This window comes from Schistocerca serialis, chromosome 12, assembly GCF_023864345.2.
Source record: "Schistocerca serialis cubense isolate TAMUIC-IGC-003099 chromosome 12, iqSchSeri2.2, whole genome shotgun sequence".
NCBI classification, from domain to species: domain Eukaryota; kingdom Metazoa; phylum Arthropoda; class Insecta; order Orthoptera; family Acrididae; genus Schistocerca; species Schistocerca serialis.
The window spans coordinates 3,515,974-3,540,909 of NC_064649.1; positions in this window are offsets into that span (position 1 = coordinate 3,515,974).

A 24,936-nucleotide genomic window follows, 5' to 3' on the forward strand; every position below is an offset into this window, starting at 1 on the left:
CCATTTGAGCATTTGGTACTAAAGCTTAGTCGGCAGCATTCAACTGATGAAGGGGCATCGATGTGTGTGTGTCATGTCACATTATCGTATTAATTGCTGTTATGCGTGTCAGCGTTTATGGGTGAATTGATGTTTGATACCTTCTTTCACTGCATTACAGTTCAATGTTTCGAAGTCGTTACATAGATTCTTTAGCAACCTCCTCGCGAGTCCCAGTTATGAGTGAAGCGGTGGTACGATAACGCCACATTCAACCGGCGCCACACGGACGACTAGCTGGTTGCATGCCATTTTCGTGTTGGTGCTTTCTGTCTCTGCTGTCTCATTCAAAACTGAATGAAAACTAATAAACAGTGTGGTTAAAGATGATCGAATCCACTAAATTAGTACCTACTCCAACAATTTATTGAAATATTGGAAGAAGTAAGAAATACTATTACCGAACTTGATATCACTTTTTTTTTTTTAAGTTTGTAGATCATCGACAAATACACGAATATCCTCGTTCTGTCCTAAGGATAGTAAAGCGGTTGAAGCCGTTAGACAGTGTAAATGTACACCGGCGGAAAAAAAATCACACACCGACAAGGAGTTGCACGACATAAACAAAAGTTGGTAGGCGTATTTCTACACCACAAGCATTACGTCTATTCAGATTTCGCGCCAGTGACGTAAACGTGGCGCAAGTGAGGCCACTGTGAGAATGAAAATCAGGTTTTCTTTAAACACACAATGTAACGGTCGTGAGCGTTTGTTACCTTTAGAGACTGGGGGTGGAGAGTTGGTGTTATAGTTCAATTCTTTTATCTTGGCGGTTCGCGCATGCCCGCCCAGACGCGGGAGAGTGCTGCGTTGCCAGTTGTACGTGCCAAGAGAAGCAGCGCCATAGTACAGTATAGTTCGCAAACGTACGTTTAGGGGGGAGCGCGCAGTTCATGTAGTAAAGCCACCACGGCCGCATTAACCCTTTCGCTGCTACAGAGACGTGCTCGCCGCATTCCGCGCTGTGCGCGATTTTCTCATCACTGCACTGCTCGCCTGTGCAGACATATACATGGTGTTTCGACTGCTTTGACACACTTTATCATTCGATTTCACAAAAACTATTTGGCCCAAAAATTTGATTTTTATTCATCTTCTTGACTGATACCTTCCCCCTTAAATGACTTGATTTTGTTTCGATGTTCAACGCCGTTATTGTGCAGCACAAGATGTACTAAACCATTGCACGAAATTTGGAATACTTTGCAGAGGTAAAAGTTCATCGCGTATACTTTCCGTATGGTCGATTTTAGTTGCCACTAGAAATTTCAAGAAATTACTTTCTAACGAATAAAATTCATGAAGTAAGACACTTCAATATTGTTTTTAAATAAAGAAAATATTGAGCCCCGAACAAAGTTTGAACTCAGAACCTTTCGCTTCACAGCCAAACATTTTAACCATTACGCTAACGCAGCTCGTCATTTAATAGTCCTCACGGCGCACTTTAAAATATCACGCAAAATACCTACAAACACTGTTGGTATGACTATGAATTGCTCACGTTTCGTCGAAGTACAATAGGAAATAAACAATTACCGCTGTTCTTTATTGCGAAAAAGCGGTTAGTGAGAATGATTCAAACACATTTCCTTGCTATCGCCGGAATTAGGAGGCTTATTGCTTGTTTGGTTTAGTTAATTAATAGAATATGAAGCAATTGGTATAAAGAATGCTTTTTCCAAACTTTCTATAAAAGAGTCTGCTCTCAAGACATTGCGTTTGTTCAATTACTTTATTTATGACTGAACATTTCTAAAACTGAAGGCACTCGTCCGTGCTCTGCACTGCAGACGAGATCTGGCAACGTCGTTCTCTGTTCATTGGCTGACTGTGTTTTGTGACATCAGATGCGCAGAACGAACCTAAACTCGGCCGCCGTCGTAAATGACGCCCACTTTAGTCAAGAATGCCTTTATCCCGACAAAGACGCCATTATCAACCACCTCACCGAGTTTGAACGAGGTCGTGGAATAGGGTTGCGAGAAGCTGGATGTTCCTTCTGCAGTAATACAGAAAGACTTGGCAGATATGTAGCCACTGTAAGCGACTGCTGACAGCCGTGGTCACGAGAATGTACGGTCGCAAGAAGGCCACGTGGCACTAACGAGAGGAAAGACCATCGTATTCGGCGCGTAGCTCTGGTGCGTCGTATTGTTTCCGCAGCAGCAATTCGAGCAGCAGTTGGCACCACAGTGGCACCACGAACTGCTAGAAATCGGTCACTTCGAGGACAGCTCCGAGCCAGACGCCCTGTAGCGTACATTCCATCGACCACCAACCACCGCCGCTTGCGACTTCAGTGGGGTCAAGTGAGAGCTTGTTGGAGGGCTCTTTGTAGGTATCTTTTGTTTCCTGATGGAAGATGCTTCCGCCACAGTGCCGGTGATGGTCGACTGGTGGTAATGGGAAGGCCAGTCGAGGGCTTGTAGCCCACCAATCTGCGTGCCAGACACACTGGAGCTGCACTACACCTGGAGTGCAGTTTCGTATAACAGGACTGCAAATATAGTGGTTCGACCTGTTGTGCAGCCACTCATGAACAGCATTGCAGGGGATGTTTTCCAACACGATAGCGCTCGCCCACATACCGTTGTTGTAACTCAACATGTTATAAAAAGGTAGATATGTTGTCTCGGCCATTACCAGATCCGTCTCCAACCCAGCACACTTGGGACACCATCGGACGACAACTTCAGCATTATCCACAACCAGTAATAACCGTTCCAGTACAGACCGACCGAGTGCAACAGGTATGGATCTCCATCGCTCAAACTGGTATCTGGCACCTGCCTACAACACAATGCACGCACGTTTCCAGACAACATTCTGGCCATCACGCCAGTTATTAGGGTACCAGCATTTCACATATACATACGCTTATGTCGCACTTACATTAACTCGTGATCTTGCAATGTTAATCATTTAAATATGTCACCTAGACAAATGTATTCTCAAATTTCATTACCATAATAAATTATTTTTTTATGTTGCGATTTTTTTCCGTCATTGTATATGTCGTGGCTTGTAACCTATTGAAGAAAGTAATATACTCGTATTTTATTATGTAACGCTTAAATTATTGATAAAGAACAATATATCCGAGCGATATTTTTCTAATAAGCTACTGCTTAGGATAATTACAGCATATAAAAAAGGAGAAAATCATTTTCAGGTCAGTTTCGATAGCCTCCGTTTTTTCTTAAGTGCTGGAATGTAAAATTTACCGATAGTTATCCAATTAATTTCAAAATGTAAGAAAAATTAAAGAAACAAAACATGGTGTTAAGAAAAATCTGTCAACTGCTGACGCCACAAATTTTGTAGTCAAATACTTTCTTCGAGTATTTGAGGATAAAGACTTTGCTCGAGTCAGTTTTTGTGACTGTGAGGAGCATAGAGAAATGCTAAAAAAAATTCGTTTCTACAGCTTTAGAGATAACAGCGTTAAACTCTATTACTCTCCTAGCTACAGAACCGTTAGCAAGTTGCCTGTGTTGGAAAAGAAATGCCCAGTGTAGAAGAAGTTAAGATATGTGCTACACAGCGATATGTACTTGGCCGTTTCCTGTTCATAATAATGGTAAACGACTTGCCGTCATTTATTTAGTCCAGTCGAATACTATATACAGATGACATAACCTTTCTTTATGGTAGTAATGACCTCGATGTTGAAAAGATAATTATTCACGCATCTACGCCACTCGGTTAAGTTATGATTTGGCTTGTAGACAAAATAATTAGGAAATTACTTCAAAGAATGGCGTGGCGGACTGGGAAGATACATAGTTGGACTCATTCTGCACATTTCTTCGGAAGGAATACTTTTGACAAAACTCACAAAACAATTCTTTTAATACCACACACTTAGCATTGGCGGCCGAAGACTTCCGGCATAAGAAGTCAGCCTCATTCTGCCAACGGCCTTGTCAAAGAGGGCGGAGGAGCGGATAGAGGTTCAGGGCACTCTCTTGTCCTAGGGGTGGGAAATTGCCCCTAAAGGCGGAAGAATCAGCAATGATCAACGACATGAGGATGCAGAAGGCAATGGAAACCACTGCATTAAAGACACGTAACGTGTATCCACAGGACATGTGGCCTGTAATTGAAGAAGTGTCATGATGATCTCGCCATTGGCAAAAGATTCCGGAATAGTCCCCCATTCGGATCTCCGGGAGGGGACTGCCAAGGGGGAGGTTACCATGAGAAAAAGATTGAATAATCAACGAAAGGATAACGTTCTACGAGTCGGGGCGTGGAATGTCAGAAGCTTGAACGTGGTAGGGAAACTAGAAAATCTGCAAAGGGAAAGGCAAAGGCTCAATCTAGATATAGTAGGGGTCAGTGAAGTGAAGTGGAAGGAAGACAAGGATTTCTGGTCAGATGAGTATCGGGTAATATCAACAGCAGAAGAAAATGGTATAACAGGTGTAGCATTCGTTATGAATAGGAAGGTAGGGCAGCGGGTGTGTTACTGTGAACAGTTCAGTGACCGGGTTGTTCTAATCAGAATCGACAGCAGACCAACACCGACAACGATACTTCAGGTATACATTCCGACGTCGCAAGCTGAAGATGAACAGATAGAGAAAGTGTATGAGGATATTGAAAGGGTAATGCAGTATGTAAAGGGGGACGAAAATCTAATAGTCATGGGCGACTGGAATGCAGTGGTAGGGGAAGGAGTAGAAGAAAAGGTTACAGGAGAATATGGGCTTGGGACAAGGAATGAAAGAGGAGAAACACTAATTGAGTTCTGTAACAAGTTTCAGCTAGTAATAGCGAATACCCTGTTCAAGAATCACAAGAGGAGGAGGTATACTTGGAAAAGGCCGGGAGATACGGGAAGATTTCAATTAGATTACATCATGGTCAGACAGAGATTCCGAAATCAGATACTGGACTGTAAGGCGTACCCAGGAGCAGATATAGACTCAGATCACAATATAGTAGTGATGAAGAGTAGGCTGAAGTTCAAGACATTAGTCAGGAAGAATCAATACGCAAAGAAGTGGGATACGGAAGTACTAAGGAATGACGAGATACGTTTGAAGTTCTCTAACGCTATAGATACAGCAATAAGGAATAGCGCAGTAGGCAGTACAGTTGAAGAGGAATGGACATCTCTAAAAATGGCCATCACAGAAGTTGGGAAGGAAAACATAGGTACAAAGAAGTTAGCTGCGAAGAAACCATGCGTAACAGAAGAAATACTTCAGTTGATTGATGAAAGGAGGAAGTACAAACATGTTCCGGGAAAATCAGGAATACAGAAATACAAGTCGCTGAGGAATGAAATAAATAGGAAGTGCAGGGAAGCTAAGACGAAATGGCTGCAGGAAAAATGTGAAGACATCTAAAAAGATATGATTGTCGGAAGGACAGACTCAGCATACAGGAAAGTCAAAACAACCTTTGGTGACATTAAAAGCAACGGTGGTAACATTAAGAGTGCAACGGGAATTCCACTGTTAAATGCAGAGGAGAGAGCAGATAGGTGGAAAGAATACATTGAAGGCCTCTATGAGGGTGAAGATTTGTCTGATGTGATAGAAGAAGAAACAGGAGTCGTTTTGGAAGAGATGGGGGATCCAGTATTAGAATCGGAATTTAAAAGAACTTTGGAGGACTTACGGTCAAATAAGGCAGAAGGGATAGATAACATTCCATCAGAATTTCTAAAATCATTGGGGGAAGTGACAACAAAACGACTATTCACGTTGGTGTGTAGAATATATGAGTCTGGCGACATACCATCTGACTTTCGGAAAAGCATAATCCACACAATTCCGAAGACGGCAAGAGCTGACAAGTTCGAGAATTATCGCACAATCATCTTAACAGCTCATGCATCGAAGCTGCTTACAAGAATAATATACAGAAGAATGGAAAAGAAAATTGAGAATGCGCTAGGTGACGATCAGTTTGGCTTTAGGAAAAGTAAAGGGACGAGAGAGGCAATTCTGACGTTACGGCTAATAATGGAAGCAAGGCTAAAGAAAAATCAGGACACTTTCATAGGATTTGTCGACCTGGAAAAAGCGTTCGACAATATAAAATGGTGCAAGCTGTTCGAGATTCTGAAAAAAGTAGGGGTAAGCTATAGGGAGAGACGGGTCATATACAATATGTACAACAACCAAGAGGGAATAATAAGAGTGGACGATCAAGAACGAAGTGCTCGTATTAAGAAGGGTGTAAGGCAAGGCTGTAGCCTTTCACCCCTACCCTTCAATCTGTACATCGAGGACGCAATGATGGAAATACAAGAAAGGTTCAGGAGTGGAATTATAATACAAGGTGGAAGGATATCAATGATACGATTCGCTGATGTCATTGCTATTCTGATTGAAAGTGAAGAAGAATTAAATGATCTGCTGAACGGAATGAACAGTCTAATGAGTACACAGTATGGTTTGAGAGTAAATCGGAGAAAGACGAAGGTAATGAGAAGAAGTAGAAATGAGAACAGCGAGAAACTTAACGTCAGGATTGATGGTCACGAAGGCAATGAAGTTAAGGAATTCTGCTACCTAGGCAGTAAAATAATCAATGACGGACGGAGCAAGGAGGACATCAAAAGCAGACTCGCTATGGCAAAAAAGGCATTTCTGGCCAAGAGAAGTCTACTAAATTAGGTGGACTGATAAGGTAAGGAATGAGGAGGTTCTACGCAGAATCGGAGAGGAAAGAAATATGTGGAAAACACTGATAAGGAGAAGGGATAGGATGATAGGACATCTGCTAAGACATGAGGGAATGACTTCCATGGTACTAGAGAGAGCTGTAGAGGGCAAAAACTGTAGAGGAAGACAGAGATTGGAATACGTCAAGCAAATAATTGAGGACGTAGGTTGCAAGTGCTACTATGAGATGAAGAGGTTAGCACAGGAAAGGAATTCGTGGCGGGCCGCATCAAACCAGTCAGTAGACTGATGACAAAAAAAAAAAAAAAAAAAAAAACGTTAACGTGCCATCTCAATGAGAGCAATCTTCAAAATTTTCTGGAGATAAGGATAATACATTTTTCTTCGTAATTTCTCAGTCTTTTTGAAGGGACAGCTAATCCAGAGAACAAATAATGTGATCAAACACGAAATTCAGTTCGATCTTAATGTCACTCCCACTTATCCAAAATGTAACAAGTTCAATTGCATGTTAGTATTTCTTCAATAAACGAAAAATCGGTTCAGTCTGGCTCTCTCTTCCTTGAACTAGGGGAACACTTTTGGTGAACGCTTATTCAAAGGACAACGCGTAAGTAACTATCACAGAATAACAACGAATATCCGAGGGCCTGCATTCGTGTGACGAACCAGTTCAGATGCAAACAGCCAAACACGATCTATCAAACAAATTCGTTACACATCACAAAGTCGAAGTATCGGCCAAATAAATGCCACAGACAAGTACTCATGTGAAATTACTCCCCTTCTCCTGCTCACACCACTCTGTCAGTTTCAAAGGGTCGAAGGTGCAGGGCGCCACGTAGCTAATTTCGCCCGCAGTCGGCTTCAGATTCGAACTATGCAGGAATTTACAGGCCTCACCCAAATTAAGAGCGCAGACACGATACAGTACGGTACCTCATTTGTCACTGCATCGGCCCCGTCGCTCCATCCGCACAGCCTGTTTTGCTCCCGCGGCCTTTGCGCCGTCCCCCCTGGTGGACTGGCCACCGTCCAATTTCTCTCTGCCGCCGCAGTCGCGACACTTTCTGGTACGAAAGCTCTTACAGTTTGACAGCTGGAGCGACGCTAGCGATCCAGGCGGTGACAAAGCAGTGAGCCACACGTATCGTAAAAATAACGTTTCGTTTTAATTATTTTTCTACTTAATTAACGAAATAGTTACATTTTCACGTTCCGTGCTTTATTAACGAACATGAGTATATCTGCAGCTTACTCACTGAAAACGAGAGACTATAAACAGACATTTCATGCACGAGAAGCACATATTTCTGTTTTCTCTGTTCTTATTACGACAGGCACTTCCCTTGACAGCCAAAAATTGTTTTCGTACTTTAATGATTCGTCCATTCCCACACATCACTCGACTTTCTAATACACGAATATTTTTGTAAATGTAATAACTTTCGTTTTAAAAGTGAATATGTTGAAGATTCTTTCCGTTTGTTACTCAAATGTACCGAAAATCGTAAATTAGTTTGATCTGTGTTGGGAAACAGTTTTTGACGTTTTATTATCATATCTATGTCGTTTTCCCTTCACCTACAGATGTTTTGGCGTATTTGGTACGTTAGTAACAAGCTGTTGTTCGCCATCTTGAAATCTGACGAAAAATATGACAGCCCCTTTTAAGCGCCGCGTCAAAGATCTTGGTCAAAGAAATTTGACGAATATGTGATCATATTTCTTTGTCAAACAAATATGGTAGTGTTATACCGGCGTTAAATAAGGTAGGTATTATATTCCGTGCCAGTATACTACGTTCAACATTCACTTATTTGGATCGAATTAAGAGCGACCAAAACTTCGCGTCGTTGGGAGGACATACGACGTCTTTCTGCCAAAAAATCTGGTATTCTGGTGTTTACCGAAAAACGACATACTTCAGTAAATAACTGTACGTTCCACGAGAAACGTAAGTAAACTGTCGTACAACGTATCGTTTCATACCTCCCGGCAACCTTAGGAAACTCGTCCGATATCGTATTCAGAAATGTCGCTTGGCGGGCACGTCAGACTGTGCTACCGCCTCAGAAGCTGGCCGTTCCAGCGGAAGGGGGTTTGCCACAGGCGATCGGTGAATTCTAAATGTGCAGGTGACCGGCATTCATCGTATTGTGGAGGCAATGGGATCCTGCTGAATGAAAGCAAAACTCGGCAGATTGTTTTTACGAGCTTCCCTCAGTTGATCCACGCTACACAAAGCTTTTGGGAGTGTATTTAGATTATACACTATCGTGCCATCGGGATATAAAATTTATTAGTGACAAATTGTCTAGATTTGTTAAAGCAACTTATGGACTGTGTACCTGAAATATACGTATGATAAGAACATCTCATTTTTCCGAAGCATAATATCATATATTGTTATTCTATGAAGAAACGCTTGTGTGCATGGCATTTTATCCATTATCATAATTACTGGGTCTTCATATAAAGCACAAATCTACATCTACATGGATACTCTGCAAATCACATTTAAGTGCCTGGCAGAGGGTTCATCGAACCACCTTCACAATTCTCTATTATTCCAATCTCGTATAGTGCGCGGAAAGAAGGAACACCTATATCTTTCCGTACGAGCTCTGATTTCCCTTATTTTATCTTTGTGATCGTTCCTCTCTATGCAAGTCGGAGTCAACAAAATATTTTCGCATTCGGAGGAGAAAGTTGGTGATTGGAATTTCGTGAGAAGACTCCGTGGCAACGAAAAACGCCTTTATTTTAATGATGTCCATCCCAAATCCTGTATCATTTCTGTGACACTCTCCCCCATATTTCGCGATAAGACAAAACGTGCTGCCTTTGTTTGAACTTTTTCGACGTACTCAGTCAGTCCTGTCTGGTAAGGATCCCACACTGCGCAACAGTATTCTAAAAGTGGACGGACAAGCGTAGTGTAGGCAGTCTCCTTAGTAGGTCTGTTACATTTTCTGAGTGTCCTGCCAATGAAACGCAGTCTTTGGTTAGCCTTCCCCACAACATTTTCTATGTGTTCCTTCCAATTTAAATTGTTCGTAATTGTAATACCTAGGTATTTAGTTGAATTTACGGCTTTTAGATTAGACTGATTTATCGTGTAACCGAAGTTTAACGCGTTCCTTTTAGCACTCATGCGGATGACCTCACACTTTTCGTTATTTAAGGTCAACTGCCACTTTTCACAACATTCCGATATTTCTTCTAAATAGTTTCGCTTTAAAGCTTTGTTCCGTGAGCAAAATATAATGAGGGTAAGCTTACATATATACCGTGTTTCAATTTACAGAAAGAAGTTACCGGAAGCAAAACCCAAAGAAACCGCGCTTTGTTAGAATATAAGAAACAAGAGACAGGGATCACAAACTAATTATTAAACTTCCACAAACTTTACAAGATCTATCCGAACAAGCATTCGGACCAACACTCCATGAGTAGTTAACTACCCACCCATTCTACAATATAAAGGAATTTTTAAATTGTAATATAAAATTGTTACGTTCTGGCCAACGTATTGTACTTCTGAATTATGAATTGTACTGCACTGTGTATCTGGCATTTTATATAGCTGTAACGGCCTAATGAGAACAAAATAATTATTATTCCGGTTTCTCGTCTCTGCCATGTCGCTGGACTATGTGGGACGACGTAATATGTTGCCAAATCCTATCCACAGATTGTACGTCGAAGTGCCCGCGACTGCACTTTGAAGAGCATTTCCATGACACTCTCGCTTTAACCAAACTGTGGTGTCACCGCCAGACACCACACTTGCTAGATGGTAGCTTTAAATCGGCCGCGGTCCATTAGTACATGTCGGACCCGCGTGTCGCCACTGTCAGTAATCGCAGACCGAGCGCCACCACACGGCAGGTCTAGAGAGACGTACTAGCACTCGCCCCAGTTGTACGGACGACGTAGCTTGCGATGCACACTGACGAAGCCTCGCTCATTTGCAGAGCAGATAGTTAGAATAGCCTTCAGCTAAGTCAATGGCTACGACCTAGCAAGGCGCCATTAGCAGTATATTGTCTGAAACTATAGAGTCTCACTTGTATCGTATGAAGCATGTCTCATCAAGAACGATGTATACAAAGGATGGATTAAAGTGAAGTATTCCAGAAGCTACGTACTTTTCTTTATAGCATTCATTACTTATCCTGTTTCAGACCTCACTCCATCCTTCGTGAGTTAGCGCGTGCTTCTTGGCCGCCTCTTTCAATTAGTGTGCGTAGTGTTGGCAAGTCTGCCGACACTACACAAACCATCCCGCGATGGAGTGCGACACTCATTTTTTTTTATATATACATCTCTCTCTCTCTCTCTATCCTCCATTGATCCAACATTGTAAGGCTACCATATTGATGATCATTATGCTGAAGAATCAGTGATATGACTACTTCGTATTTCGCTTCTTACGTGGATTAATTATATTTCCTTAAGATACATTCATTAATCCTTGTTCCAATGATCATGAATACGACATTTCGTAATGATGTGGTATGTATCACTTTAACATAAGTTTTTTTACACAAGATAATTAATTAATTAATTAAATATTTTTTAATAGTTACTACTTCATATCTAAGAATTCATCTATTGAGTAGAAGGAGTTGTCATTCAGATATTCTTTTAATTTGCTTTTAAATGTTGGTTGGCTATCTGTCAGACTTTTAATACTATTTGACAAATGACCAAAGATTTTTATGAATTATATTTTCTTAAGATACGTACATACGTTCATAAATCCTTGTTCCATAGATCATGAGTACGACATTTCGAAATGATGTGAAATGTATCACTTTAAAATAAGTTTTTTTACACAAGATAATTAATTAATTAATTAAATATTTTTAATAGTTACTATTTCATATTTAAGAATTCATCTATTGAGTAGAAGGACTTGTCATTCAGAAATTCTTTTAATTTGCTTTTAAATGTCGGTTGGCTATCCGTCAGACTTTTAATACTATTTGACAAATGACCAAAGATTTTTGTGAATTATATTTTCTTAAGATACGTACATACGTTCATAAATCCTTGTTCCATAGATCATGAGTACGACATTTCTAAATGATGTGAAATGTATCACTTTAAAATAAGTTTTTACACAAGATAATTAATTAATTAATTAAATATTTTTAATAGTTACTATTTCATATTTAAGAATTCATCTATTGAGTAGAAGGACTTATCATTCAGAAATTCTTTTAATTTGCTTTTAAATGTCGGTTGGCTATCCGTCAGACTTTTAATACTATTTGACAAATGACCAAAGATTTTTGTGAATTATATTTTCTTAAGATACGTACATACGTTCATAAATCCTTGTTCCATAGATCATGAGTACGACATTTCTAAATGATGTGAAATGTATCACTTTAAAATAAGTTTTTACACAAGATAATTAATTAATTAATTAAATATTTTTAATAGTTACTATTTCATATTTAAGAATTCATCTATTGAGTAGAAGGACTTGTCATTCAGAAATTCTTTTAATTTGCTTTTAAATGTCGGTTGGCTATCCGTCAGACTTTTAATACTATTTGACAAATGACCAAAGATTTTTGTGAATTATATTTTCTTAAGATACGTACATACGTTCATAAATCCTTGTTCCATAGATCATGAGTACGACATTTCTAAATGATGTGAAATGTATCACTTTAAAATAAGTTTTTACACAAGATAATTAATTAATTAATTAAATATTTTTAATAGTTACTATTTCATATTTAAGAATTCATCTATTGAGTAGAAGGACTTGTCATTCAGAAATTCTTTTAATTTGCTTTTAAATGTCGGTTGGCTATCCGTCAGACTTTTAATACTATTTGACAAATGACCAAAGATTTTTGTGAATTATATTTTCTTAAGATACGTACATACGTTCATAAATCCTTGTTCCATAGATCATGAGTACGACATTTCTAAATGATGTGAAATGTATCACTTTAAAATAAGTTTTTACACAAGATAATTAATTAATTAATTAAATATTTTTAATAGTTACTATTTCATATTTAAGAATTCATCTATTGAGTAGAAGGACTTGTCATTCAGAAATTCTTTTAATTTGCTTTTAAATGTCGGTTGGCTATCCGTCAGACTTTTAATACTATTTGACAAATGACCAAAGATTTTTGTGAATTATATTTTCTTAAGATACGTACATACGTTCATAAATCCTTGTTCCATAGATCATGAGTACGACATTTCTAAATGATGTGAAATGTATCACTTTAAAATAAGTTTTTACACAAGATAATTAATTAATTAATTAAATATTTTTAATAGTTACTATTTCATATTTAAGAATTCATCTATTGAGTAGAAGGACTTGTCATTCAGAAATTCTTTTAATTTGCTTTTAAATGTCGGTTGGCTATCCGTCAGACTTTTAATACTATTTGACAAATGACCAAAGATTTTTATGAATTATATTTTCTTAAGATACGTACATACGTTCATAAATCCTTGTTCCATAGATCATGAGTACGACATTTCGAAATGATGTGAAATGTATCACTTTAAAATAAGTTTTTTTACACAAGATAATTAATTAATTAATTAAATATTTTTAATAGTTACTATTTCATATTTAAGAATTCATCTATTGAGTAGAAGGAGTTGTCATTCAGAAATTCTTTTAATTTGCTTTTAAATGTTGGTTGGCTATCTGTCAGACTTTTAATACTATTTGACAAATGACCAAAGATTTTTGTGAATTATATTTTCTTAAGATACGTACATACGTTCATAAATCCTTGTTCCATAGATCATGAGTACGACATTTCTAAATGATGTGAAATGTATCACTTTAAAATAAGTTTTTACACAAGATAATTAATTAATTAATTAAATATTTTTAATAGTTACTATTTCATATTTAAGAATTCATCTATTGAGTAGAAGGAGTTGTCATTCAGAAATTCTTTTAATTTGCTTTTAAATGTTGGTTGGCTATCTGTCAGACTTTTAATACTATTTGACAAATGACCAAAGATTTTTGTGAATTATATTTTCTTAAGATACGTACATACGTTCATAAATCCTTGTTCCATAGATCATGAGTACGACATTTCGAAATGATGTGAAATGTATCACTTTAAAATAAGTTTTTTTACACAAGATAATTAATTAATTAATTAAATATTTTTTAATAGTTACTATTTCATATTTAAGAATTCATCTATTGAGTAGAAGGACTTGTCATTCAGAAATTCTTTTAATTTGCTTTTAAATGTCGGTTGGCTATCCGTCAGACTTTTAATACTATTTGGCAAATGACCAAAGATTTTTGTGGCAGCATAATTCACCCCTTTCTGTGCCAAAGTGAGATTTAATCCAGAATACTGAATATCATCCTTTCTTCTAGTGCTGTAGTTATGCACTTTGCTGATATTTTCGAATTGGGATGGGTTATTAATAACAAATTTCATAAGAGAATATATGTATTCTGAAGGTACTGCGAGTATCCCGAGTTCCTTAAATAAATGTCTTCAATATGATCTTGGGTGGGCTCCAGCAATTATTCTGATTAAATGCTTTTGTGCAATGAATACTTCCTCTCTTAATGATGAATAGCCCCAAAATACGAAAGCAGTGAATGGAAATAGGCATAGTAGACTAATTTACTGATACTTTCATCACCAAAATTTGCAATATCCCTAATAGAATAAGTAGCTGAACCTAACCATTTCAGTAGATCATCGATGTGTTCTTCCAGTTCAATTTCTCATCAATGTACACACCCAGAAATTTTGAATATTCTGCCTTAGCAATAGATTTCCGTTGATAGTCTATATTTATCAATGGTGTTATGCCATTTACTGTACAGAATTGTATAAACCGTGTTTTCTCAAAATTTAGTGAGAGTCCATTTGCAGAGGACCACTTAATAATTTTCTGAAAAACATTATTTGCAATTTCCTCAGCTGATTCTTGGGTGTAATTAGTATACTTGTATCATCAGCAACATGAACTGGCTTTGCAACTTCATGAATATAGAGTGGCAAGTCGTTAATATATATTAAAAACAATAAGGAACCAAGACTGAACCCTGTGGGACACCATTCTTGATACCTCCCCAGTTAAAGGACTCTGCTAATTTTTTACAGACTATCTGTACTGCTAATTTCAAACTTCTGCATTCTTCCAGTTAAGTATGAATTAAACCATTTGTGCACTGTCCCACTCATACTACAATACTTAAGCTTCTCTAGAAGAATTTCGAGATTCATACAATCAAATGCCTTTTAGAGATCACAAAATATCCCAATGGTTGGTGTTCAGTTATTCAATGCATTTAATATTTGATCAGTGAAAGCATATATAACATTTTCTGTTGAAAAGCCTTTCTGAAAACCAAATTGACATTTTGTTGGTACCTCATTCTTACAAATATGTGATGCTACTCTCGAATGCATTACTTTTTCAAGAACTTTGGATAAAGCTGTCACAAGTGAGATTGGGCGGTAGTTGTTAGCATCAGATCTATCCCCTTTTTTATACAATGGTTTAACAATAACTTATTTCAGTCTATGTGGAAAAATGTCCTGTTTCAGTGAGCTACTACATATGAGGCTGAGAATCCTACTCATTTGTTGGGAACAAGGTTTTAGTACTGTGTTGGAAATGCCATCAATTCCATGTGAGCTTTTGAGTGAATTTGTTATTTTCCTAATTTCAGTAGGAGAGATGGATTGAATTTCAATTTTATCAAATTGCGTAGGTACTGCCTCTTCCATTTACTGCCTTACATTTTCTAATGAATAGCTGGATCCTATTTCCTCTACAACACTTAAAAGATTCTCTTGACCAACCTCTCAACCTAGCATCTACTTTTCTTTCTGTCGATTTCATGTGGCCATTCCAGTTTAGGTCACTCTGGACAGTTATTCCTAGGTCTTTTTAACAGTTGTGATTGTTTACATTGATAGCATAATACAACTGTAATGGGTCTCTTCACCTATTTGTGTGCAATAAATTACATTTATTAAACAATGGAAAATCCAGGATGGAATGTTACAGTGTTATGAACAGGATAATTGTTACCATATAACTGAGAATCTGAGTCGCAGACAGGCACAACAGAAAGACTGTCAGAAGTGAGCTTTCGGCCAACAAGATCTTTGTCAAAAATAGATGAACATACACACACACACACACAAACGCAACTCACATTGGCAGCTGAAGCCAGACTGCTAGCAGCATTGCATGATGGGAGAGGTAACCAGGTGGTGTGGGTAAGGAGGAGGGCAGGGTGGGGGGAGATAGGGGGACAGGGGTGGGGGACCGTGAAGTGCTGCTTTTGGGAGCGACCAAAAATGAGGTGGAGAGAGGGTATGGCAGTTAGGAGGCTAGACCGAGGACAGGGGAGGGAGAGTAGAGGAAAAATAGAGGAGTAAAAACACAGGGTGTGGTGGTGGAACATAGGACTGTACAGTGCCGGTATGGGAGCAGGGAATGGGCTAGATGAGTAAGGGCAATGACTAATGAAGATTGAGGCCAGGAGGGTTACGGGAACATAGGATGTATTGCAGGGAGAGTTCCCGCCATTGCAGTTCAGAAAAGCTTGTGTTGGTGGGAAGGATCCAGATGGCACAGGCTGTGAAGCATTGAAATGAAGAATGTCGTGTTGGGTGGTGTGCTCAACAACAGGGTGGTCCAGCTGTTTCTTGGTCCCAGACTGTCAGTGGCCATTCATGAGGACATACAGCTTATTGGCTGTCATGCCCACATAGAATGAAGCACAGTGTTTGCAGCTTAACTTGTAGATCACATGACTGGTTTCACAAATAGCCCTGCCTTTGATGGGATAGGTGATGTTTGTGACCAGATTGGTGTAGGTGGTACTGGTGGTGGGAGGATATGTGGGACAGACCTCGCATCTAGTTCTGTTACAGGGATACGAGCCACGAGACGAGGGGTTGCGAGCAGGGGCTGTGTAGGCTCGGACAAAGATATTGTGTAGGTTCAGGGGGCAGAGGAATGCTACTGCGGAAGGGGTGGGAAGGATAGTGGGTAGCACATGTCTCCGTGGCATGATGAGAGGTAGTCAAAACCCTGGCAGTTGATTCATGAGGGGAATGCTCGTCTGTGACTGGATGGTGGGACTTTGGGAGGTGGTGGGTGACTGGAAAGCTAGGGCACAGGAGACCTGTTTTTGTACAAAGTTGGAAGGGTAATTACAGTCTGTGAAGGCCTGAGTGAGACTCTCAGTGTATTTTGAGAGGGACTGCTCGTCACTATAGATCGTCTGTGGAGGCCTCACTGAGAACTGCAGGGATTTCCTGGCAGAAGGACTCTGTCAGCTGTCCGATTCATCCACCTATAAATCTTGCCACAGTGACCTCTCTTCAAATCCTTAGGTCCATCCAAGAATCTCACCCCAGAGTCCAATTCTCTCCTCACCTCTACCACTCCTCGAACTCCTACCCTCTACAGGCTTCCTAAAATCCATAAATCCGACCACCCAGGACGTCCCATTGTGGCCGGTTACTATGCCCCCACTGAATCTCTGCTCTCATAGACCAATGCTTTCAGGCTATTACCTGCAGACACCCTCCTATATAAAAGATACCAACCCTTCCTTCCATCAATTCTCCACAGTTTCTTACCACACGGTTCCCTGCTTGTCACAATGGATGCCACCTCCCTTTACACTAACATATACTAATATAGACTGGGAGACTCAAACATCCATAACGAGTGGCAGGGACAAAGAATCCAGTGAAATTTTTTTGAGTGCTTTATTTGAAAACTACCTTGAGCAGTTAAACAGAGAACCGCCTCGTGGCGATAGCATAATAGACCTTCTGGTGACAAACAGACCAGAACTATTTGAAACAGTTAACGCAGAACAGGGAATCAGCGATCATAAAGCGGTTACTGCATCGATGGTTTCAGCCGTAAATAGAAATATTAAAAAAAGGTAGGAAGATTTTTCTGTTTAGCAAAAGTGACAAAAAGCAGATTTCAGAGTACCTGACGGCTCAACACAAAAGTTTTGTCTCGAGTACAGATAGTGTTGAGGATCAGTGGACAAAGTTCAATATACAATATGCGTTAGATGAGTATGTGCCAAGCAAGATCGTAAGAGATGGAAAAGAGCCACCGTGGTACAACAACCGAGTTAGAAAACTGCTGCGGAAGCAAAGGGAACTTCACAGCAAACATAAACATAGCCAAAGCCTTGCAGACAAACAAAAATTACGCGAAGCGAAATGTAATGTAACGAGGGATATGCGAGAAGCGTTCAATGAATTCGAAAGTAATGTTCTAGGTACTGACTTGGCAGAAAATCCTAAGAAATTTTGGTCTTACGTCAAAAGCGGTAGGTGTATCAAAACAAAATGTCCAGACACTCTGTGACCAAAATGGTACTGAAACAGAGGATGACAGACTTAAGGCAGAAATACTAATGTCATTTTCCAAAGCTGTTTCACAGAGGAACACTGCACTGTAGTTCCTTCTCCAGATTGCCGCACAGATGAAAAAATGGTAGATATCGAAATAGACGACAGAGGGATAAAAATCGCTCAAAAGAGGAAAGGCCGCTGGACCTGATGGGATACCAGTTCGATTTTACACAGAGTACGCGAAGGAACTTGCCCCCCTTCTTGCAGCGGTGTACCGTTGGTCTCTAGAAGAGCGTAGCGTTCCAAAGGATTGGAAAAGGGCACAGGTCATCCCCGTTTTCAAGAAGGGACGTCGAACTATAGACCTATATCTCTAACGTCTATCAGTTGTAGAATTTTGAAACACGTATTATGTTCGAGTATAATAACTTTTCTGGAGACTAGAAATCTACTCTGTAGGAATCAGCATGGGTTTCAAAAAAGACGATCGTGTGAAACCCAGCTCGCGCTATTCGTCCACGAGACTTGGAGGGCCATAGACACGGGTTCCCAGGTATATGCCGTGTTTCTTGACTTCCACAAGGCGTTCGATACAGTTCCCCACAGTCGTTTAATGAACAAAGTAAGAGCATATGGAATATCAGACCAATTGTGTGATTGGATTGAAGAGTTCCTAGATAACAGAACGCAGCATGTCATTCTCAATAGAGAGAAGTCTTCCGAAGTAAGAGTGATTTCAGGTGTGCCGCAAAGGAGTGTCGTTGGACCGTTGCTATTCACAATACACATAAATGACCTTTTGGATGACATCGGAAGTTCACTGAGGCTTTTTGCGGATGATGCTGTGGTATATCGAGAGGTTGTAACAATGGAAAATTGTACTGAAATGCCGGCTGAAGAGGCCTTGCGGTTCTAGGCGCTGCAGTCTGGAACCGCGAGACCGCTACGGTCGCAGGTTCCAATCCTGCCTCGGGCATGGATGTGTGTGAGGTTCTTAGGTTAGTTAGGTTTAACTAGTTCTAAGTTCTAGGGGACTAATGACCTCAGAAGTTGAGTCCCATAGTGCTCAGAGCCATTTCAACCATTTGTACTGAAATGCAGGAGGATCTGCAGCGAATTGACGCATGGTGCATGGAATGGCAATTGAATCTCAATGTAGACAAGTGTAATGTGCTACAAATACATAGAAAGAACGATCCCTTATCATTTAGCTACAATATAGCAGGTCAGCAACTGGAAGCAGTTAATTCCATAAATTATCTGGGAGTACGCATTAGGAGTGATTCAAAACGGAATGATTATATAAAGTTGATCGTCGGTAACGCAGATGCCAGACTGAGATTCATTGGGAGAATCCTAAGGAAATGCAATCCGAAAACAAAGGAAGTAGGTTACAGTACGCTTGTTCGCCCAATGCTTGAATACTGCTCAGCAGTGTGGGATCCGTACCAGATAGGGTTGATAGAAGAGATAGAGAAGATCCAACAGAGAGCAGCGCGCTTCGTTACAGGATCATTTAGTAATCGCGAAAGCGACACGGAGATGATAAACTCCAGTGGAAGACTCTGCAAGAGAGACGCTCAGTAGCTCGGTACGGGCTTTTGTTGAAGTTTCGAGAACATGCCTTCACCGAGGAAGTAAACAGTATATTGCTCCCTCCTACGTATATCTCGCGAAGAGGCCATGAGGATAAAATTAGAGAGATTAGAGTCCACACAGAGGCATACCGACAATCCTTCTTTCCACGAACAATACGAGACTGGAATAGAAGGGAGAACCGATAGAGGTACTCAAGGTACCCTCCGCCACACACCGTCAGGTGGCTTGCAGAGTATGGATGTAGATGTTTAACATCCACAATGCCCATTGCTTACCACTATTGAACACCACCTTTCCCACTGCCCAAAGTGTCCCAAACCAATACCCTCCTGCCTAGTCCCCATGACCAGCTATATCCTCACCCACAATTAATTTTTTGAAAGCATTACTTATAAGCAAATCCAAGGTATGTCTAGGGGCACCCGTGTGGCACCATTCTGTGTCAACTTCTTCGTGAGCTACCTAGAGGAATCCATCATAAACACCCAAAATCTCAAACCCTTCACCTGGTTCACATGCACTGATGACATCTTCATGATCTGTTTCAAGGGCGAGGACATCCTGTCCACATTCCTCCAGGACCTTGATGCCTTCTCCCCCATTCGCTTCACTCGGTCATACTCAACCCAACAATCAACCTTCCTCAATGTTGACTTCCACCTCAAAGATGTCTACATCAGTACCTCTGTCCATATTAGCCCCACCAACCACTCACTAACAACACCTTCACTTCGACTGTTGACTCCCATTCCATACCAAGAAGTCTCTTCGAAACAGCCTAGACACCCGTGGCTGTCGCATCTGTAGTGACGAGCAGTCCATCTCGAAATATACTGAGGGTCCCACTGAGACTTTAACAGACTGTAATTACCCTCCCAACTTTGAACAAAAACAGAACTCCCATGCCTTATCTTCTTTCCAATCACCCACCATCTCCCGAAGTCCCACTGTCAGGTCACAGAGGAGGATTCCCCTCGTTACTCAGTACCACGCAGGACGGACGCGACTAAATTAAATTCTCCACCAGGATTTCGACTACCTCTCGTTGTGCCCTGAAATGAGAAATTTCCTACCCACTATCCTCCCCACCCCTCCCAGTGGTATTCTGCTGCCCACCGAACCTATACAATATCCTTGCCCATCTCTACACAAGGCCTACTCCCAACCCGTTGTCTCATATCACTGTAGTAGATCTAGATGTAAGACATGTCCCACACATCCTCCCACCAACACCTACTCCAGTCTAGTCACAAACTTCACCTATCTCATCAAAGGCAGGGCTACAACTGAAACCAGTCATGTGATCTACAAGTGAACCTGCAACCACTGTGTTGCATTATACGTGGGCATGAAACCAACAAGTTGCCTGTCTGCATCAAACAGCTGGACCACCCAACGTAACATCGATTTCGATGACTGCTTAACAGTCTGTACCACCAGGTTTTCTGAATTCTGCCAGTGGGAACTCTCTCTGCAACATATCTTATGTTCCATCAACCCTCCTGGCCCCAACCTTTGTTATTCATTTTCCTTACTCACCTAGCGCCTTCCCTATTCCCATTCCAGTGCTACAGAGCCCTCTGTTCCACAACACACCCAGTCTTTATGCTTCTCTCCTTTTCGGCTACCCCCTCTCTTCTGCCCTCTGTCGAACTTTCCGACTGCACCTGGCTACCCAACTCCTTCCTGCTCGCTCCTACAAACAGCACCTTACCGTCTGCCACCCCTACACTGCTATCCTCCCCCTCCCCACTTCAGCCTCCTCCGTACACACACCACGCGGTTGCCTCTCCCGTCACTTGTTGCTGCTCACAGTCGGGCTTCAGCTGCCAGAAACTGTGGTCGTGTATGTGTGAGTTGTATTTGTATGAGTGTGTGGATGTTCGTCTATCTCCCGTAAAGTCTTTGTCGGTTGAAAGCCCACATTCCGTCACTCTTTTTGTTGTACCTATCTGTGACTCAGCAGCTCCACGGAAATGGAAATGAGCGTTTGGCGTCATTGGCCGGGAGGAACCTTCCGGGGCAGGTCCGGCCGCCTCGGTGCAGGTCTTACTACATTCGACACCACACTGGGCGACCTGCGCGCCAGATGGGGATGAAATGATGATGAAAACAACACAACACCCAGTCCCTGAGCAGGGAACATCTCCGACCAAACCGGGAATCGAACCCGGGTCCTTGAGGATGGCAGTCTGTCACACTGACCATTCAGCGGACAGCATCTCCGTTGTGTGGTGAGTAGCAACTATAAATTACATTTATTTATGTTCGGTATCAACTACACCAATTTCCAAACCTTTGCAGGTCTACTAGCATTTTACTACAGTCTTCTGGCATTGACAACAGAGTCTTCTGGAAACAGCCTAAGTGAGCTTATGACATCGCTCCTAGATTATCTATACACTGTGTAAACAGTAATAATCGAGCTGTGTTCCCTTGAGTACTGCTGAAATTATCTTTACATTCTGTTCTGTTAAGAACAACATACTATCTGAAAGGATCTCTCGAATCCAATTGCAAATATTGTATAATACTCTGTGAGTTTGTATGTTGTTCACTACAGTGACAGCAGACAACAGCTAAGGAATGTATGTCACAATATATAGATGAATGAAATGCAAGTGGAACAGAATGCCATGGTATTATTGAGATCCCAGCATGACAACAACGAACTGTAAGCAGCGAGGCTGCACTTCGACAGCTTTGGAGCCGTAACACTCCGACAATGTTTGTTATTCATCGTTATCAGGAGAAAGAAAACTGGCGTTCTACGGATCGGAGTGTGGAATGTCAGATCCATTAATCGGGCAGGTAGGTTAGAAAATTTAAAAAGGGAAATGGATAGGTTAAAGTTACATATAGTGGGAATTAGTGAAGCTCGGTGGCAGGAGGAACAAGACTTTTGGTCAGGTGAATACAGAGTTATAAATACAAAATCAAATACCGGTAATGCAGGAGTAGGTTTCGTAATGAATAGGAAAATAGGAATGCGGGTAAGCTACTACAAACAGCATAGTGAACGCATTATTGTGGCCAAGATAGACACGAAGCTCATGCCTACTACAGTAGTACAAGTCTATATGCCAACTACCTCTGCAGATGATGAAGAAATTGAAGAAATGTATGATGAGATAAAAGAAATTATTAAGGTAGTGAAAGGAGACGAAAATATAACAGTCATGGGAGACTGGAATTCGATAGTAGGAAAAGGAAGAGAAGGAAACATAGTAGGTGAATATGGATTGGGGGGAAGAAATGAAAGAGGAAGCTGTCTGGTAGAATTTTGCACAGAGCATAACTTAATCATAGCAAACACTTGGCTCAAGAATCATAAAAGAAAGTTGTATACATGGAACAAGCCTGGAGATACTAGAAGGTGTCAGATCGATTATATAATGGTATGACAGAGATTTAGGAACCAGGTTTTAAACTGTAAGACATTTCCCGGGACAGATGTGGACTCGGACCAAAATCTATTGGTTATGAACTGTAGATTAAACTGAAGAAACTGCACAAAGGTGGGAATTTAAGGAGATGGGACCTGGATAAATTGAAAGAACCAGAGGTTGTACACAGTTTCAGGGAGAGCATAAGGGAGCAATTGACAGGAATGGGGGAAAGAAATACAGTAGAAGAAGAATGGATATCTCTGAGGGATGAAGTAGTGGAGGCAGCAGAGGATCAAGTAGGTAAAAAGAAGGGCTAGTAGAAATCCTTGGGTAACACAAGAAATATTGAATTTAATTGATGAAAGGAGAAAATATAAATATGCAGTAAATGACGCAGGCAAAAAGGAATACAAACGTCTCAAAAATGAGATGGACAGGGAGTGCAAAATGGCTAAGCAGGGGTGGCTAGAGGACAAATGTAAGGATATAGAGGCTTATCTCACTAGGGGTAAGATAGATACTGCCTACAGGAAAATTAAAGAGACCTTTGGAGAAAAGAGAACCACTTGTATGAATATCAAGAGCTCAGATGGAAACCCAGTTCTAAGCAAAGACGGGAAAGCTGAAAGGTGGAAGTAGTATATAGAGGGCGAAGTGCTTGAGGACAATATTATGGAAATGGAAGAGGATGTAGAAGAGGATGAAATGGGAGATACGATACTGCGTAAAGAGTTTGACAGAGCACTGAAAGATCTAAGTCGAAACAAGGCCCCAGGAGTAGACAACATTCCATTAGAACCACTGACGGCCTTGGGAGAGCCAGTCCTGACAAAACACTACCATCTAGTGAGCAAGATGTATGAGACAGGCGAAATACCCTCAGATTTCAAGAAGAATATAATAATCCAATCCCAATGAAAGCAGGTGTTGACAGATGTGAAAATTACCCAACTATCAGTTTAATAAGTCACAGCTGCAAAATACTAACACGAATTCTTTACAGACTAATGGAAGAACTGGTAGAAGCCGACCTCGGGGAAGATCAGTTTGAATTCCGTAGAAATATTGGAACACGTGAGGCAATACTGACCTTACAACTTATCTTAGAAGAAAGATTAAGGAAAGGCAAACCTACGATTCTAGCATTTGTACACTTAGAGAAACCTTTTGACAATGTTGACTGGAATACTCTCTTGCAAATTCTGAAGGTGGCAGGGGTAAAATAGAGGGAGCAAAAGGCCGTTTACAACTTGTACAAAAACCAGATGGCAGTTTTAAAAGTCGAGGGACATGAAAGGGAACCAGTGGTTGGGAAGGGAGTGAGACAGGGTTGTAGCCTCTCCCCGATGTTATTCAATCGGTATATTGAGGAAGCAGTAAGGGAAACAAAAGAAAAATTCGGAGTAGGTATTAAAATCCATGGAGAAGAAATAAAAACCTTGAGGTTCGCCGATGACATTGTAATTCTGTCAGAGACAGCAAAGGACTTGGAAGAGCAGTTGAACGGAAGGATGATATAAGATGAACATCAACAAAAGCAAAACGAAGATAATGAAATGTAGTCGAATTAAATCGGGTGATGCTGAGGGAATTAGATTAGGAAATGGGACACTTAAAGTAGTAAAGGAGTTTTGCTATTTGGGGAGCAAAACAACTGATGATGATCGAAGGAGGGAAGATATAAAATGTAAACTGGCAATGGCAAGGAAAGCGTTTCTGAAGAAGAGAAATTTGTTAACATCGAGTATAGATTTAAGTGTCAGGAAGTCGTTTCTGAAAGCATTTGTATGGAGTGTAGCCATGTATGGAAGTGAAACATGGACGATAACTAGTTTGGACAAGAAGAGAATAGAAGCTTTCTAAATGTGGTGC